The sequence below is a fragment of the Eublepharis macularius genome, chromosome 12 (assembly GCF_028583425.1).
Source record: "Eublepharis macularius isolate TG4126 chromosome 12, MPM_Emac_v1.0, whole genome shotgun sequence".
Lineage (NCBI taxonomy): Eukaryota > Metazoa > Chordata > Lepidosauria > Squamata > Eublepharidae > Eublepharis > Eublepharis macularius.
In genome coordinates, this window is record NC_072801.1 from 40,406,919 (window position 1) to 40,425,854 (window position 18,936).

Below are 18,936 nucleotides of genomic sequence, written 5' to 3' on the forward strand. Positions count from 1 at the left end.
TTGAGCATTGTTTCCACTCTGTATCATATTTTTGCTTGTTCTGAAATTTCTGCAATCCAAACCCTATTACATTGCTTATTGAAGCCCCAGCCATTGATCGTATTGACTTAACCACCTTGAATAGTGAGAAAGATGGACTATAAATAACATCATTGAATTTAAACTTGCAAAAAATCCAATAGATATTTTTAAAAAATTGAACCTAAAATACTGGATTTTAAAATATGAGAGTTGAAAACTCAGTGTTCAAAAGCCACAAAAGAATTCTGAAATCTGGCATCTCCAAGAGAAAAAAATGAAAAAAAAAAAAAGAATTTACACTGAAATTTGAGGGAGGGGATTTTGCTTCAGAGTCGTCGTGTGTGTCGTCCCCCCCCCCCCGATTTCATTTCCATATCATGTTATCCCAAGACCAGCCTCCACTTTTCCTGTCAGTGCCCTGCCGATGAGTGCCGCTTGATAAGAGAGTTGCCTCCCGTTTGCCTGTCTTTTAATAAAGCCTGACAGCTGAGACAGAAATATCTGGTGGGAAGTGAACAAACACTTCATAGCCATTTAATTTTTATTTAGGATTGAAAACTCCACACCCATCCTGCTTGAGGATTCTGGACCACTGTTACTTTCAGCATATGGCCTAAATGAGGAAGAAAAGGAGGAAATCCAAGTTCGGCATTTCACTGGAGAGCACGGCTTTGTTCTCAGAAAATTCTTAAAATCATCAGATTGGATCCCTGCCCGCTCTTCCATTCAATCTTGCTTAAATCTCCTCCTCAGTGCAATCCCCCTCCCATATAGCTTTTGTCCATGTGGCCCCCACAATCTCTAGGTGACAGAGACAGTGACTAGCCCAAGGTCACCCTGTGAATTTCATGGAGAGTGGCGATTTGAACCTGTTTCTTCCCGATTTGAGTCCAACACTCTAACCACTACACCACACTGGCTCAAGGCTCTAACCCTGGGGTCCCCAACCTTATTGAGCTTGTGGGCACTTTTGGAATGTGGAACAAAAGTAGTGGTCAGCAACAATGACTGCCATGTGGTGCAACTGCAGGTTCTTGGGAGGTTTCAAGCTACGTGTTTTCCTGACAACCGCAGCTATTTTCAAAAGGGCACTCACTGCCTGCAGACCCAGAGGTGATACCTTCTGGGCTCTTCTGAAGCACCTCCTGCTCCAGAAAGGTACACAAAAGCCAAGACTGGTTCTTTGCTTTGGGGAGGAGGTATTTTGCAAGAGAAGCAGGTGGGCACCACCTTGGGAATCACAGCTCTAACCATCATGCAACACATAGGGACAAACCACACAAGACAAAATATACTCAAATTACACTCAAATATACTCAAATTACCCATGTAATTCGAGTGTATTTTGTCTCGTGTGGTTTGACCCTACGCAGGTGCAGACAGCAGGGCCTCATCATGCTTGAAAGCAGGGAGGGTGACTCGGAGAAAGACAGCTTCCTTCCCCTGCTTTCTCTCACCTGTGATTAAAGCACCAGACTGCTGCAATTGTTTGCTATCAGCGTTCTGCAGGTTGACGCTGTACTGACAGGCGGGAAAATGTTGAGTAAGCAAGAGAAGAGAAGAAATACTTCCAGGGTGCTGATTGTTGCATGCAAAGTTTACTCCCTCCACAATGCACTAAACACACAAAACACAGTCTGCTGGCACTTAGCCCCTGAGCTTATTTGGAATACTAACATTCTGGGACTTGAAAGTGTATGTAACTATGCCCTCCCCCCATTGTTTAAGTGGGTTTTAAAATGAAAAACAGCTACTGGAGGCTGTAATTTTGCATGGGGAAGTGGCAAGGGGAGGGGGGAATTTAGAAGCCTGGCATTCAGGGCTTCATATAAATCACATCCCAGTAAGGCTCAGTCCCAGCACCTGTTTGGAATCCCAGTATTGTTGGAGTGGGGGGGGATACACACAAAGAACTTTAAGCCCCAAATGTCTTTAAAATGAAAAGCAAACTCCGGGGGCTGCAGTTTTGAATAGAAGAGTATGAGGGGGCGGGGGAATAGAACTTTTAACACTTCCATTGTGGCAATCAGTGCAGGAGAAGCCTGCGGGAGCATTGTGCTTGTTGTGATACTTCTTACATACAGGCGGAGGGTGAGACTGCAAGGTCTCCCTTGCCTGACTGCGCTTCCTTTCTCCCCCTGGATGTTGGTGGCTGGAAGAGATGCTAAGTCCGAGTTCTGCTTGAGCACCTGCATCTTTTTCATTTACAGCAGCCAACCGGGGGCAAATTAATGAAGCATCTAGTGAGAATTACTGGCTGTTGCCCTCTAGCTATGGTGACAATTACTTTTTCCCTGCAAGGCCCTGAAAGGATTAAACATGGCTCATTTCGGGGAACAAAACAAAGAGGCCATGCACAGTTCCCTGGAGCAAGTGCCATTAAGCTCAATGGGACTGTCGAGTGACTATGCATATGATCAGGCTGTCCAGAGTGTCTCCCTAAAATGGGCTACTCAGCTAAATGCATTTCACAGCAAGCTGCTGCATCATCTCAGAATACCACAACATTGTGTAGAACAGACTTCTCATGGCGAAGGGCTGTGGCTCTGTGGTAGAGCATCTGCTTGGCTCACAGAGGGTCCCAGGTTCAATCCCTGGTATCACCAAGCAGTAGGAGAAGGGAAAGACCTCTGCCTAAGACCCTGGAGAGTGAAAGTAGACCATATTGACCTTGGCAGACCAATGGCCTGACAGAGGGCCCAGTTAGACATGCAGGTTTTTAAAGAGGTGGGTCTGTTCCCCGGACCCAACTCGAGTTCCCTGCAGCTGCACAGCCGCTTTGGAGTGTAGCTGTTAAAAATAAGAGAGACCCTAAATGGCCTCAAAATGCCTTCTCTGGGGGGGGGGGCTCCTCGGTCCCCCCTCAAGCCTTTCTCCCCTGTCAAAATAGGAAGTTTTCCCTTCTTTTTTTCTGCTCCATATGGAGTACTCTGTGCACATGGAGCAGTAAAAAAGCGGGAGGGGAACTCCTCCCATGCTATGAAAGATGGGGAAATGGCATTCTGAGGCCGTTTGGGCTTAAAAAAATTTTTTTTTTAACAGCTGTTTACTTTTTAACTGCTGTATGGCTGCAGAAACCTGAGTTGCTGTATGGCTGCAGAAACTCTTTAAAAACTTGCACGTCTAGCTTGGCCCTCAGTGCTGGAGCTAGACTTGCTTGTATTTCTCTTACTAACATGCTCCTGAATCACAAATGCCTTCCTTAATAAACATCAATTGATTCTCACTTTCCCTAGGCTCAGAAATATATTACTTGGAAGGGGAAAGAAGTCTGCACATGGTTAGAGGCACTAAAACAGAAGTGTGCCATGTAGTTGTTGAGCTGGCACTGCTCAGAAAGAAGGCAAGACGAGGATTATCTCTGTAGGAGCCCAAATTCCTATTTAATGCCTTTTTCTCTCTCTTTTGTGCACTCTCTGTGGGTCTGAACTCAGCACTTGACAGTTGGCAAAGAAGTACTTACAAATCCCATGCATCTGGCTTGTGGGATGTGCTCTGTCCAGTTTTGTATGGGTTTCTGCAGGCTTTCCATGCTTAATTCTCGTTAAATTCTTCGTTAATCTAGTGAGCCTATTATGTTCGGAAAAAAGAATGAACTGGCCAGCTTAAACAATGCAAACAAAAGAGGGGGAGGGATCCCCAGGTTTTGCAACAGGGAAGCAAAGCTAATGCTGCAGGCTGATGCCGCATTTTCAAGGTGGGTTCTTTGGTGGGCCGGGGGAGGGAAAACAGATTCCGGGACTCTTTAAATATACATGCATGGGACTGTGCAGGGGTAGAATTCCAGAGCTTGAAAAAAAAAGCTGAACAATCACCTTTTTGGTAGGAAAGTGGGATGTGGTGGGGAATTGTCACCCAACTTCTCCATTTTTTTCCCAGCCACTCAAAATGCATATTCTCCTGATCTGATGTTTCTTCTCTGGTTCTCAGTTAAGGACATAAGAAGATATGGCCAATGGTACATACAGTCCAGCATCCTGTTTCACAGAAGGGGCAGCCAATTGCTGTCATTTTATTTTATTTATAATTTTTGTCTGCCACCACTCTAAGGAATCTGCTCGAATCAGCTTACATAATAAAACATAATAAAAAACAGAGTCCAAGGCCTCCTTCTGATGCTGCCCCTTAGCACTGGCATTCAGGGCTTTACCTCTTGGCTAGTAGCCACTGATAGACCACTCCTCTATGAATCTGTTTGATCCTTTTTAAAATGCATGTATGTTATCAGCCATTATTCAGTCCACTGATGGGGAATTGCACAAGATACAAGTGCTGCTGGACGAACAATGCAATCCTAAACAACATTACACCCTTCTGAGTTCATTACCGTCAATGGGCTTGTAAGGGTGTAACTCTGCTTAGGACTGTACTATTAAGGCCTGTACAAAACACATATTGCACATGTCAAGCTGATTCTTAATGCTATGGGTAAGATCAGTCACTTAAAAAAATTATCACCAGATGCCCAAATTCAAAAGAGCTTTGCAAAATGCAACCATTTCCATCAAAATTCTGAATAAAATTATTGCACTTGTGCAAAATTTTGTTTCCACTCACTGCCTAGAAGAGGGAAGAGAGAGAAGGTTTGGGCAGACCCACGAATGGTCAAACGCCAATCCAAACCTCAGCACCTCCTGTGGGTATGTGAAGACCACCAAGGTGCTGCTGCTTCCAAGTGGTGGGGCAGGAGGGGGATGCCGATGAACACTTGCAGTCTATGCTAAAGATGGCTTGTGCAGCTTAGCAGACAAGCAGGGGACAGCAAGGCACTCACAGGACCCAGGAGAGCACCCTGTGGGTGCTGGAAGCCAGTCGCAGGGCCCATTTAGGACAAGGTCAGCCTCAGATCTGGGAGACACAATTGAATTTCAATTCTGCCATGAAAGCTTTGTGGTTGACTTTGGGTCAAAGACTCTCTCAGCCTAACCTACCTCACAGGGTCGTTGTGAGGATGAACTTGGATAACAGAGAGCAACGTCAGCTGCTTAGGTCCCCTATGGGAGAGAAAAACGAAGTATAAATACCTAAATAAATACATGAACAAACGACTGCAACTGTCACCGGAGTTCTTCAAATATGTTTATCGATACTAAAAAGCAGCCACTGGGGATCCCCTATTCAGATTAGGACTGTGGCAGCAGGAAAGAGTTTTAAACAAAACCAAACAAAACCTCTTCCCTTTGCAGCTTGTTTCTCAAATGAAAGTGGGAGTAAGGCTTTCCACAAAGCAGCCCCAAATGACAGCTGCATAGGGTCTTGCAACCCAGTGGATAAGGATTTCACAATCCACCTGAGGTTCCCAACCCCTGGGTTGAAGACCACCGCTACAGACCACACTCTTCTTTGGAAGTGAAAGATCCCTCTTCTCCCTGCAATCTTCCTTTTGTCCCTTTGTTTTACAGCCTAATTAATTACTTCTCTCCCCAGCTAGCCAGGGCAATAATGAATTAATTGTTAACTACACAAATCAGGGCTGGAAAAAAGACAGGAAGACAATAGGGGAGATGTACTGGGTGTGCAGTGGGTTGCCAACAACGTCGCCTGGATTCTCTATTAAAATCAAGTAAATTAATCACAGCACTTCCAGACTAAACAGCCACTGTGAAAGTTACTTGAAACCCTGCAGAGGACTGAAATACTCCTGGGGTGGAGGTGTCAGCCGAGAAGCAGCAGCCCCGTATTGCAAGAAAAAATGGTGCTCACAGCACTGAAACAATGCAAACGTTCAGTGATGACATTTGGTATCAATGTTTAATACATCTGAGAGCCAGTATTATTTGGAAGACCCAGGTTCAAATCCCCATTCTGCCACGGAAGGTTGCTGGGTGTCCTTGGGTCAGTCACACATTCTCAGACTAACTCAAGTCACAGGGTAGTTGTGAGCAAAAAATGGAGGAGAGGAGAAAGATAAGCCACTTTGGATTCCCATTGCAAAGGAAAGCAGGGTAAATGAAATGCTCTGCAGATAAGCTGCTTTTCAGCCCCGGCCCTGGCCTGGCGGAATGCACTCCTGACTGGGATCCGGGCCCTGTGGGGCCTGTTACAGTTCTGCAGGGCTTGTAAAACGGAGATGTTCCGCCGGGCCTTTGGTTGAGAGCCAATGAATTGTCCACTGCCTGCCCCCCATGTCCTGTGCTCCATTGGAGGCTGCCTCGGGTTTGCGCCACAGCTGTATCCATGCTTTTTTAGATATTTCTTGTAGCCTGTATCATCCGTGGCACCAGTTTTTGTACTTTTGTATTGTATTGAGCTTTTAAATATTGTTTTTGATATTTGTTTATGATTTTAATGTATAATTTTTTCTGTTGTTAGTGGCCCTGAGCCCGTTCATAGGGAGGGCAGGGTATAAATTTGATTAAATAAATAAATAAATAAATAAATAATATTCTTTCAGTGACTTGTCTATGCCAAACATGCTTTTTCTCAGAATGACTACCAGCATTAAAGAATGGTTAGGAAGACAGCATGGCATAGTGGCTAGAGAGTCAAACTAGGAGCTGGGAGATCCAGGTTTGAATCCCCAATGTGCCATGAAAGCACACTAGAGTGGATGGCCTGTGGCTGGTCACACACCGTCTGGCAGTTTCCAGACGTCCTCAAAAGAGCGCCCCACTCACTGAACGTGGATGGCTTTTGTGTGGGATTTCTGATGTTTACAGGGATTGCTTCCCTGTAAAAACTGCCTGCATCCATTTTGGAAATGGAGACATCAGAAATCCTGCGCAAATGCCGCCAGCATTCAGTGAGTGGGGTGCTCTTTTTAAGACGTGTGGGAATGGCCTCTCTCAGCCTAAGCTAACCCACAGGGTTGTTGTGATGATAAAAATGAAGAAGGGAACATGATGTTTTAAGTGACTTTAGGTGTCCACTAGGGAATAAAGCAAGCTATAAATATCTAAATAAATCCTATCCTAAACAGAGCTCCTTTGTAACACTGAAGTCCCTGGATTTTCTGTTCTCTCCCACTCCACTAGGTATTTGGTCCATATATTCTTCATAAATCTGGACCACTTCTCTGTAAGATTTATACAGAAGTGTTTTCCAGCTATTACTGTCAACAGGTTTTGTTACTAGAACTGCAGCCAAAGAACAGCTAGGTGAGTCTCCCCCCGCTCCCCACGCTACATGCCAGGTGTTTTAATTCATTATAGTAGGAGAAAGTTCAGAACAAAACGTGCGTGAAAGAGTTTGCATCATTAGCGCAGAGAGAGGTTATGCTTGGGGCGTTTCATCTTCCTTGCAAAACACTCCGGGACCAGACTAATGAGGCTATGACGTGCGGGCAGAGCTCCAGGAAAGGTGACACACAGAGAGCTGCTGAGATAAACAGGACAACAGAAAAGAGCAAAGGGACCCCAAGTTCATCTTGTCTCCCTTTTCAGATGAAGGATTGCTGGGCAACCCATGGATTAAGCAACATGCAATCTAGTATGTGAGATGCCACAGGCAGCGCACAGAATAGGTGCGTTGCTGAAAGGTTGTGGTGCTTACAGATAGGGAAGGGGGAGCTCTCCCCATTCAGAAGCAGCTGAGATGGTCAAAGCTCATATCAGAACCCAGAAAAGAAAGACTCAGTAACACATTATAGTTTCTCCCCATATTTATTTTAAGCACCCATTTTTTCTTTTTTGCAAATTTGCTGGGATTGCTTTAATCCAGGAGGAGGAATGGTATGAGGAGAGGGGGGGGGGCTTTAACTCTTTTAATTCTTTTCTCATAGAAAAAAGCCCCCCCCTCCAAATCTCTGGAATGCATTTATCCCCAATACAGGTACCCATATATTTCCCTAGCAGGGGTAAAAGCAGCTGAGGGTGTGTGTTTTTCCCCTGGAGAGAAAACAGCAGGGAAGAAAGAGTCAAAGTTTCCTCCCTCTCTCTTCCCAGGCTGTTCTCTTTCTCCATAAAGCAATCCCAGCAGCTACATTTGTAACAGAAGTAATTTAAAATAAACACAGAAGAAAGCTTAATGTGTAGTGGAACCCACAGTCTGGTGGCATTTACCGTCTCCAGAGCTCGCAGGACTCAAGGCGGAGTTGGGCCATTCCACAAATCAGCCCTTTCCCATAGACTCCCTCTCACAGAAACCTGATTCTTACAAAGATCAGGTGATTAACTTCTGTCTGGGCTATACCACTTCAGCTTGCAGCTGGGGTGCATGTGATAGAAAGCTGCTCTGTGCAAATAAACACCTTGCACACAGAACTCCAGCCTGTCAGGATGAAGCATTCTAACCTAGTCTTCTTCCTGACCTGCTAATTTTCTGTAAGTGAGGCATTTAGAGCTTTACCTCCAGATGTACTTTTTATGAGAACTTAACATTATTTGGTGAAAGCAGAGTAGAGACTTACAGTGCAATCCTAAGCAGAGTTAGTCTAAGCCCACTGAAATCAATTGGCTTAGACTAGAGTAACTCTGCTTAGGATTGCACTGTAAGGTTCCCAAGTCCCTATACCCTCCCTGTGGGATGGGGGGACCTGGAACTTAGTGTCCTCACATGCATGCAAAGCATACATGCGCTCCCACTTCACATGGAGCTAATTCTGGCCAGTTTGGGGCCACAATTGGCCCCAGTGAAGCACAGAAGCATGCCTGTAGCCGGTGTGATGATGTCACATCCCCAAAACGGAAGCCAAACTGCCTGCAACCATTTTGAAAACAGAGACATCTGGAGTCGAGGGGAAAAGCCACCAGCGTTCAGTGAGTGGGCTGTCCCTTTAAGGACATGTGGAAAGGGCCTTAATTTTGGAATGGACATAGACTCTGGATGATCTAGAGGCCAAAATGAATCTATCTGAACTGGACCCTTGGCAAAATCTGTTCTTCTCCAGAAATCAGAGCTTGCAGAGCCAATTCTTTTGGATCTCTCAGGCAGCCACAAGCTGGCCAGGAAGGCAAGCAAGGGAGATGAAAGTGCAGGTACTGACCATCACATGCAACAGGTAGCTTCACAGAGGTCCACAAGAGTCAGAAGACCTGCTTGTTATGTGCTCAGATCTGTGAGCTGCCAAGCGCCACAAGCTTGGAGGAGGCATAGAGATTGAGTGAGTGGCAGATCTGGGGCTATCAAAGCGAACAGCGATCAAGAATTGCGATCAAGAATTGCTCTTAGGGATCATCTGACTCCAAGGAGGAGGCAGGTTCTTGGCTGAGAAGATCAATGTCCAGGAGGGCAGGCCTCTCTCAGCAGCTGGCCTGAAAGGAACCAGCACCTTTGGCTACAGGGTTCCTGCTCTGTGTCCCGCAGTGCCCAATACATGCTTGTCTCCTTGTGTACCTATTTTGACAACACCTCTCTTGCATACAGACCTTCTTTATCGTTTTAGCTGTGGTGAATAAATTGTTTCAAGGGGACTTTCCCTACACGGAAGTGTCCTGAACCATACAAATGTAAAGGAAAGTACTGCAAGAACTTAGCTGCTACATCAAACCACACCTACTAGCAAGAGATCAGCTTCTCTGCAGTTTAGAGTATATATCCTAAATTCATATCATGAGACTGAGAGTTTCTCTACACGAGACATCTGTCACATGAAGAACACGTATCAGGGAGATGCAAGGGAAGCCTGAAAGGGTATTTAAAAAGACAGAGCCAGCAGCAGGGCAAAGGCTTTGCTATACACTGGAGCTGAGTGAAGGGGCTGTGAAATGCCAGAAGTGAAACTTCAGGCCATTATAACTTCTCCACGTCCAAGCCTGACTCTGGAAGGCAGCTCCAGCCCATTTCCATCCCTCGCTCCCCTCTAGCTGCGATCCCTGGGAGGTGAAGATGAAATTAACAAACCCTCTGAGGAGCAATCTCCACCAGCTCTGTCTTTTTAAACTATGCTTCCTGGCCAACATTGTGTCTTCCTACACTTGACAAACACGCACCGAGGCATCTCATGTAGAGAGACTTTGAGTCCATCTCCACAGATCCATCCCCGACCCCTGACAAAGAAATAAGAAACATACAAAGAACACTGTGGGGCAATGAATTTTTTTAAAGCCTAATTCATCTTTCTCTCTCTGTCTTGGAAACTTGCCCAGGAAGGAGGGGGAAAAAACATTTCTCTTGTGTAAGCAGAGGCTGCAGCACTGGTAACATCAACTGGATTGAGGTGTCATGGTATAAAACTTAATCTACCATCCAGAAAGGTAGCCTACCATAAAAGCAACAGCTCCAGTGGCAGATATACGAAACCACAGAAACCCCTGGGGATGATTTAATGTTCTACAAACAAGGATGCTGCAAGCCCATGCTCTGCCACAATGCAGGGGGTGACAAGGGCCGTGATTACACTGCAACCAGTGAGGCAAAGAAACACACTAAACACACACAGAGAGAGAGAGAGACACACATACCTGCAATAAGCAAGGCTTTGTTTTCGAAAGAGCTAGATACATTTCTTGAAAGGAGGAGAGGGTTTTGCTTCTCATTTCAGGGCTACAGGAGTGATAATGGAAGTGGCAGCTCTCGGCACTTAGAAATCAGACCATAACTGTACCACTGACCCCCAGGGAGCCTCCAACCCCCACAACAGTTCCACGTACCTGTGGGGATCCCTCACATCACTAGTGAACCAGTGTGGTATTGTGGGAAGCAGGGCTTTTTTTCAGGGGGAACGCGGGGGAACGGAGTTCTGGAACCTCTTGAAAATGGTCACATGGCTGGTGGCCCCGCCCCCTGATCTCCAGACAGAGGGCAGTTGAGATTGCCCTCTGCGCCGCCGAGCAGAGATCAGGGGGCGGGGCCACCAGCCACGTGACCATTTTCTCTGAGGGCAACCCACTGAGTTCCACCACCTCTTTTCCCAGAAAAAAAGCCCTGGTGGGAAGAGTGTCAAAATACAACTGGGGAGACCAGGTTCAGCTATCAGTACACGTAATGTTCCCCAGTGGGGCAAATACCATCTCCCCAGGGCCATTTCACGTTGGAACAATGGTTCATGGGGGAGAAGGATTAATAAACTTCATTTATACCCTGCTTGTTTCCCCAGTGGTGACCCAAAATGGCACACAATGTCATTCCTCTAGTTTATCCTCATAGCCACAACAGAAGGTAGGGAATGCTTTTCTCAGATCCCACTAGTTGTGATCACAACGTTTGTTGTTGTCACCACTGGTTGAGCTGCTGGCTTGGCGTTCACTTGGCCCATTTTAACTTCCGAATCAATCCATGCCAATGTTCTTTGTCCGAAGATATACCATTCTGAGGCAGCCTGCTTCTGACTATGGATGTTAATTTAGCAGCTGCCAATCCACCATTAATGACAGGTTTCTCTCTCTTGTGTAGTGGGGCAGGTTGGGGCTACCTCTTGCTGTCTTTTCTCAGCCCCGGGATTTAACTGGAGAACCATTTCTGACGGTGAGAGCTGCAGTGGTTTATATAAAATAGATACGGCATTTATGAGAGAAATACCAATATTGATGTTTCCAGAGAAATTTCTAAAGTGCCCAAGATTAATGCTTTCTAAATCAATAAAAATATACACAGTACTGCGGCTCGGCTTGGTTGAGTTGTAGTGTCCAGATTTGAAAGCAAACTGAACACACACACACACAACTCCCCACCCCCCACCCCCATTTAAAAAATTCCCTTCCATTTCATCTGGGCAAGAAAAGACATCTTCACAGCCTTAGTGGGAGAGGATAAATCTGTTGCTGGATGGTGCAGTGGTGATTGCTAAATGGAACTTCCATGTTCAGAGGCAGGATACCAACGTACCCTCCACAGGGCCCCAACTGCTTTCTCCTTACCCCCATAGAGTGTCTGTATTTGGCTGTCAAGAGATGTACATGGAAAAGTAGGGGGAGAATCAGAAGGGGAGAAAGGGGATACATCCGAGCAATTACAATAACCAAGGAATATATATTGTCTAATTATACAAAAAAATAACAATCTGTTGTTACCCAATACGGAAAGTCCAAAGGTACCCGGAAAATATGCTGTACTCATCCACAGTTTATTAATCCTCTCCAAACCATATTAGACTGTTAACGAGCTGGACTCCAGATACACTTTGTAGTTTTCCACAATTCATTAATTCTCAAAAGCCATTTCAGGCTATTAATTAGCTAGACTCCGAATCTGCTTCTAATATCCCACACTGCTTACTTTCTGCGTTTCTGCTTCAATATGCAGTATAGAGTCTCCTGTGTTATATTAACTGTTCTCTTATATGTCATGGTGGGGAAGAATCCCTTCTGACATCTATATTTCCTCTTTCTTTTTATGGGCACCTTCCTTTAGAGACCTGCTAACAAAAATGCTCCAGAGAAAAATCAAGGCAGAATTTTTAGGGTTGCCAGCTCCAGGCTGGGAAATTCCTGGAGATTTGTTGGGTGGAGCCTGGGGAGGGTGGGGTTTAGGGAGGGCACAATGCCATAGAGTCCACGATTCAAAGCAAGCCATTTTCTCCAAGGGAACTGATCTCTATGGCCTGGAGTTCAGTTTTAATTCCAGGAGATCTCCAGCCATCACCTGGAGGTTGACAGCCCTATGATGGATAAGATCTCTTTAGCTAACAACTAGGGATATGCCAGGAGAAACGAACTCTCACAAGCTCATGGAAGAAATGGTTTCCCCAGAAGATATCAATAGACTGAATACATCATATACATAAATATTTAAGACCCACAAACAGGTCCTCAGTAATAGATCAACAAACTGTCATGTTTATTCAGTCACAAGGCAACTTGGAAGACTATGAAGTCCAATCACAACTGATAGGTGGAGAGGGAGGGGCAGTCGAGCCCCTCCCTGGTTCAGATCCCCCCAGACTATTGATCTCTCAGGATAATCCTAAACCAGTAACTGGTTTACTCCCACTGCCTAGCCTAAAGAGGATGTTTTAAGGATAAAAAGGGGAGTGGAGAGAAATGGATTTCTTGGAGGAAGGGGAGGATAAAAAAGTAGTCACTGGATCCTGGACATGCTCAGAGGTACTGTAAGCATCATATTTCCCCTTTCCTCTGGAGCACGCCATCTGTCTTGCTGGTCCGTGGTCAATGAACATGTTAGCTTTAGATTCATCCTCTGTCACCTGCACATCACCCTTTCCTTCCTATCCTTTCCTATCCTTTCACCCTCTACCAAAAAGGTAAGCTATTATTATATAAAAGCAATCAATAACAATAATCTTTAGGGTTGAAAGCAGGAAGGAACCAGACAGTCTTTGGTCCTCTCCAGCTTTATTTACTTAAGAAATAAGCGCAGCTTTATGATGCCCTATTTCGGGAGTGAGCCCTGGCGTTACAAAACAGGATTTATGCCCTGCTGAGAACCAGATCAAATTAAGCTCTTCGCATTCCAATTTCACAAACAATCAGGAACAGATGAAGATGAAAGTTGTCTTTTGGGGCTCTTGGAGTTGACACCACAAGTTGGGGAAGGGAGCAGAGGAGGAGGAGCTCAATTCATTTTCATCTGGCTCAGGAGATGGGTCTGTTGCTACTAACTGACAGGATTAATCTCCGCTTTTCTGTTCACTGCCTGCACTTTTGTACCTTTCCCCCCTCCCACTGGGGATAAAATAGGATTAGAAGTCACTGTGTGGTCTTGCAGAAGGGAAAGGAAAAGGTTGCTACAAGCCATACACCTTCTGAATGTCATGGAGAGGAAATTAGTGCCCAGTCACTCCAGTTAAAGAATTGCTTATAAAAAGAAAAATCCAGTACAAGTACCAAGGGTATACACATATTCACAGGTCACACGTTCTTTGTATGTGTGTTGAGTGATTTACATTCAATTCATGTACAGCTGAACGTTCAGAGTAAACCCCTCATTTATGCAGCTTTATTTTTAAAGTATATGTGTGTCGGCTCTTTCTCACATGAGCCCTCTGCACATATTCCATTTCGTTCCATTCATGTGAACTAGGAGCCCACCAGCCACATGTATCAGGAGTGTAGTTGGGTCCCTGTGACAAACCCAATATGCGTAGTTGCTACTTCATGTGAATTGGGTATTGCATGGATTTTTCCAAGCACATAGAGCTTCCATTCATGCCAATCAGAACCCTGGAAAATCAAGGTTTTGGTTCACGTGAATGGAAGCAGTAAGAGCATGAAGCATTTCTCAATTAACACGAGACAGCAACTGCATGTATCGGGTGCACTGGGGAGACTCACGCTCTCTCAATATGCCCAGCTCCTGGTCCACATGGACTCCTGCAGATGGAATGTCTATAGAAAGCAAACAGATTTATTTGCTATACATGCAGGGTGGATACATATTTGCTATATGTGAATAGGGCTTTTGGCTCAGTGGTAGAACACAATGTTTTGCATGCAGAAGGTCTTGAGTTCAGTGCCTGGCATCTCTATTTAAAGAATCTCAGCTTGCAGGTACTGGGAAAGACCTTTTATTTTCCTGCCTGAGACCCCAAAGAGTCATTGCCCTCTTCTCCTTAATGCCCTCATGTGCAGTGCCTGCTCGGATCATGGAGCATGTGGAGAAGGAGCTTCGCCCTCCCCCAACATACACACCTTTTCCAAACTGAAAAAATATCCAGGAAAATCTGGGGAAACACACACGTTTCCACTTTCCCTGTAGGCCCAACAGTGCCCCACACCTGAATGGTTTCAGGTTGGGGAAATGGGTCGGGGGCAGGGGAGAAAGAGGCTGAAACTCCTTTTTGATGTTCACTGTGATCCTAACGTAAATCAGGCACCACAAGTGCAGAATTCAAGAACATACCACTCACATGTGATTGTGTAACAAATGGGGACATCAGACCCAATCTGTGTATTTTTGCAATCTGTGAAAATGGACTAGGAACTTCAAATAAGCAACTGAGAACCAAGTTCAGCCTTGCAATTTCCTCTCCTGTGTCCAGCCCACATCTAGGATTTAAAATATAAAGTCACGGAGCCCAGAGAAAGCTTGGCAACATGGTCATTCATTCTGATCACATCCCCAAATATATGCTAAAAGCAAACCCATTAAGGTGCTTCTTAACTACTCTGCTTGAAGATCTCTGTGTGTAGATAACAGATCTTCTTTGTACTCTGTCCTGCTTGTAGATTTATATCTTTCTTATCTTACGGAGTTTGTAAATTTTTCATCTGACCAACTTCTGTTTTGCCTGCTGGCATGTGAGGTCAAACCTTGGAAGGCATACTTAGAAAATCTCACGTCGGTTTTGGAAAACTGGCTTGAATTCTGCTGGCAAAGGGGCTGGAGCCTTTCAAGGAGTTCTGATTTGCAGTAGCTGTTCAAGTTTTTTTGAAAGCCTACCTTAATTAATTAGTAGCATAGTTTAAGAAACCTGCAAAAAGAGGAAACAGAAACCTACAGTCAGAGATCAGCTGCCATAATAGAAGAAGATCAAAATTCTCCTGACTATAATAAATGTGATATATAATGTGAGAAAGAGCTGTTTCTAACCTATGATAGGTCCAAAGAGTAATTTGAGTGTCCTTTTTTTGCTCTTGAGTATGCATGCAGCCACACAGCTTATCCAAACAATCAGCACATGGCACAAGAAAGGTGCAATTGTTGTTCCTACACTGTGGGGGATGCAAAGCTGAGGAAGCGCTGCTAGGATTGCATTTTTTTTCCAAATAGCAATATGTTGTTCCTGCGGAAAATTTAATTTTTTTCCCCATACAGTGAGGCCATTGCTACATCTTTGGAGTAGGGGGTTGCATGAATGCAACCTGCAGGCATTGCAGGTTGCAATGCCTGCCCCCCCTTCACCCAGCCAGGACCAGTCACGGAGTAGGGGGTTGCATGAATGACCTAAGCCCCTACTGGACAGTGCCTATAACATCACTCATAATACATCTCCCTATGCCAGATTATATGACCCACATGTTCAGCTTTAAAAGAAGCTGAAGAGAACTGATCGCCAAGTAAAGGGCAAGGATGGTCAGTTTTCATCCCCTGAGAGCCTAAGGTCCGAGCACTTTCAGTATGATGAGATGGCAGAACCCTGAGATGGTAGAATGCCACCCCACTAGAGACTGCTGTTGGGGAAGGGATAATATTTTTGAATGCTCCTATATCCTACTATATAAAAGGTTAACCATATTCCTGACAACTCACTTCCTACCCTGGTGCGCCTCCTGAGGGCACTGCCATGGAAAGAAACTCAGACGAGGCAGCCCATCTCTCCAGAGAGTGTGCCGTGGCGGGAAGGCCAGGCTGGGATCAGGAACAAAGCAGGTGGCAATACCCGCCCACCACCATCACCCAGCTAGGATCAGGCACGGAGCAGGTGGCAATGCCTGCTCCACCCACCTTCATCCAGCTGGAATCAGGTGCGGAGCAGGCAGCAATGTCCACACCCCCTTCACCCAGCTGGGATCAGATGCAGAGCAGGCAGCAGTGCCCTCCCCCCCCTTCATGTGGCTGGGATCAGGCGTGGAACAGGTGGCAATCCTTGCCCCTCGTTTTCACCCAACCGGGATCAGGAACGGAGCAGGCGGCAATGCCCACTCCCCACTTTTACCTGGCTGAGATGAGGCATGAAACAGGGAGCAATGACCCCTTTCGCCCAGCCGGGATCAAGCGCAGAGCAGGTGGTAATGCCTCCCTCCCTTCACCCACCCAGGATCAGAAGCGGAGCAGGTTGCAATGCCTTCCCCCCTTTACCCACCCAGGACCAGTCACGGAGCAGGAGTCAATGCCTGCTTGCCAGCCCTCCACTTTCTAGAGCCCGTTGTATTTTTCCCCACAATGAGCTTTGTTATTAGTATTAAAATAAATGAAGTAGAAATCCAGAACAGTAAAGAATGGGTTGGCGTACTATCTTTTCCTATCATGTGTGAGTTTATTTCTTTTCCTGAATGAAGCTCTTGACGTGCTAGAACCTGAAGTTGCAAATGCCTCTCTGCCATCCCACTCTGTTGCAACATATACCAGAGCTTATATCTGAGCCCTTACCAGGTGAAGACAGATCCATAGAGCTGAGGCAGAGAAAGCTGGATGGGATAGCAGACAAAACGCATAAGAAAGCTGAATGGGATAGCAGACAAAACACGTAAGAAAAGAGACGCCAGTGGCTTTCTCTATTCCTTGTTCTTTTCTCTTTCTCTCTTTCCTTTCAGCCAGTAAGGGCTGAAGAAAATTGTTCTGGGGGCTTGGTTTGGCCTGTAGACCTCCAGCTGGCCATCCTAACCACCTTTGGATCATGCATTAACCAGCATTTATATGGCAGGAGAAAGCACAAAAACATAGATGTTATGTGTGAGCTGCACATGGCACTGTTTCTTTTGGATCAGAGCTTATGGATATGCCTGCAAACCAGAGGACTTTTTGAAATGTGTAAGCAGACACAAAATGTGCAATTCTAAGAGAACATTTGTGCAATATGAAAATTAAAGTCATACAAATATTGCATTATGTTAGCTAATGTAATAAAAAAGATTGACAACAATGAGAAAACCAAAGTGAGTAGCCCAGGCTCCTCTAGAACTCCAAACCCTAATCAATAGAGTTACCAATCTTCAGGTGAGACCTGGAGTTCTCACAGAATTACAGCTGATCTCCGGATCATTTCCTTCGGAGCAAGTGGCAGCCTTGGAGGGCAGACTCTATGGTACCCTACAGAGTCTGGGAGAAATGGAAGTCCTAGAGGGATGTCACATCCCTAATGAGCTCCCTCCTCTCACCAAGCTTCTCCCTTCCTAGCCACCACCTCCAAATCTCCAAGAATTTTCAAATGCAAAGCTGACAGCCATACTGATCAAGAGTATCATTTCTCCTTCTTCAGCTGCTGGGGAAAAAAGAGGTTATAGCTATCTGCCCCAGTGGCCTGACTTCTCCAATTCAGTTTTTTCTGGCTAACCAGAAGCAGGAAGAGACGAGTCAACAGTGAGGAAAACTCTGAACAAGCTTTAAGAATTACTTACTTTTTTCTTTGTTGTGGTGTATGGAATACATGGTAGAAGGATTTCTTTAAGAGTTGACTTCTTGATTATGCCAGATTCCCATGTAGTCTGCATTTTAAGAAGGCTTTTCCTCAGGCTCCTAGTTCTGTGCTTTTACACCTGTTCCCCTCTCCCTTCTCTTAGTTTTATTTTCAACATCCCTCACTCCCAATATATCTTTGTTAGTGTTAATGATGCCTCCTAAGAACATAAGTGATGCTGTGTTGGGCTGGACCAGAGGGCCATCTAGTCCAGCACCCTGTTTCATGCAGTGGTCAACCTGTTGCCCCGGACAGCCAACAAACCAGGCATAGAGACCAAGGCACTTTCCTGGTGTTGCCTCCTTGTACTGGTATTTAGAGGCTGACTGCCTCTGGATATGGAGGTTTCCATCAGTCATCTTGGCTACTAGCCATTGATGGATCATCTATCCTCCGCAAACCCGTTTAACCAAATCTAACACTCCCTTTGTGAAATAACCCTCTTCTGCATTACGGCAGTCAAATTTCCAGTTTTTAGGATTTTATTCTATTCTGTGTAGGCTTCTAAAAGACACAGAACATAACTCTAAGCAGCGCTCATTTCAAGGGGGAATGAGCAGGAACGCAGTTCCGGCAGTTCCCCAAAAAGGTCACGTCAGGTGGCCCCGCCTACCTCTCAGCCACTTTGGGCCCATTTCAGCCTGGATTGGGGCTGAAACAGCCCAGATTGGGCCTCTGATGGGTGGTGGATCACTCTCCCACTCAGCAGCAGCCCAATCCTGACCATTCCGTGCCCCTTTTCAGCCATTTTCAGCCCCTTTTTGCCATTTTGGGCACAATTTCAGCCCTGAATGGCCAGGATTGGGTCCAAAACACCCAGGATAGGTGATGTCAGGGTGTGTGGCATATGCAAATCAGTTATGCCAATGACACACTTCCGGTGATGTCAAGGGGTATGGCATATGCTAATGAGCTACGCTGATGAGCTATGCTAATAAGTTCCTCCAGCTCTTTTTCTACAAAATGACACCTGCACATAAGGAAATGCACAGGTATGTTTTAGTGGTGCATGCTACGTGCAC

General features: G+C 45.5%; 1 protein-coding gene across 1 annotated transcript in view; it reads right to left on the minus strand.

Moving 5' to 3' along the window:
* The window catches only part of ASIC2 (acid sensing ion channel subunit 2), a 495,552-nt gene that overhangs the window by 287,060 nt on the left and 189,556 nt on the right, over window positions 1-18,936 (minus strand). The window lies entirely within an intron of this gene.